This window comes from Rhinolophus sinicus, chromosome 3, assembly GCF_057876585.1.
Source record: "Rhinolophus sinicus isolate RSI-liver-muscle chromosome 3, RSI-T2T, whole genome shotgun sequence".
NCBI lineage: Eukaryota > Metazoa > Chordata > Mammalia > Chiroptera > Rhinolophidae > Rhinolophus > Rhinolophus sinicus.
The window spans coordinates 85,928,609-85,929,446 of NC_142503.1; the positions used below are offsets into that span (position 1 = coordinate 85,928,609).

Genomic DNA, 838 nt, shown 5'->3' on the forward strand with positions numbered 1-838 from the left:
TTTATATATATGTAAAGTTATAGCTGACATACAATGTTATTCAGCTTCAGCTTCAGGGGTACAGCGCAGTGGTCAGGCATCTACACCATGCATGAAGTAGTCTCCCTAATAAGACATGTGCCCATCTGACACCCTACAAAATCTTTACAACATTATTGATTATATTCCCCAAACTGTCTTTCATATCCCTATGGCAATATTGTAGTTACCAACTTATGCTGTCTAATCCCTTCCCCTTCTTCCTCATCCCCACCCTCTCCCTTCTAGCAACCATCAGTTTTTCCTCTATATCTCTGAAACTGTCTGTTTACTTTGCTCATTTATTCAGCTCTTTAGATTATACATACAAGTGAGATCATATGATATTTGTCTTTCTCCAACTGACTTCTTTCACTTAGCATATTGTTCTCTAGGTCCGTCCACATCATTGCAAATGGTAAGATTTAAGTCTTCTTTATAGCCAAATAATACTCCATAAAAATACAGAACACTTCACAAATTTGTGTGTCATCTTGCTCAGGGGCCATGCTAATCTTCTCTGTATCATTCCAACTTTAGTATATGTGCTGCCAAAGCAAACATGAGTTATATGTGTTTTCAATTCATATTGTGTCCAAGTACTCAACACAGCACAGTACCATGCTCTTGACTGGTTTCAATTTTGTTAAATGGTGCAAAATTGTGCTCTGAGCCTCACTTTAGACATCAGCAAAATGGGATAAAAATGATATCCACCACATAGCGTTGATATGAAGATTAAATGGTTAATAGGCTTAGAAATGTGCCTGGTACAAAGGAAGTGGTCAGTACTCATGGGAAGAGTGTTTATCTCAATAAA

General features: G+C 37.4%; 1 non-coding gene across 1 annotated transcript; it reads right to left on the reverse strand.

The window, feature by feature from the left end:
* Positions 1 to 476: 476 nt before the first annotated feature.
* On the reverse strand, positions 477 to 578 carry LOC141570980 (U6 spliceosomal RNA). Its single transcript, XR_012495405.1, has one exon. It is a non-coding gene; the product is annotated as a U6 spliceosomal RNA (small nuclear RNA).
* Positions 579 to 838: the final 260 nt, after the last annotated feature.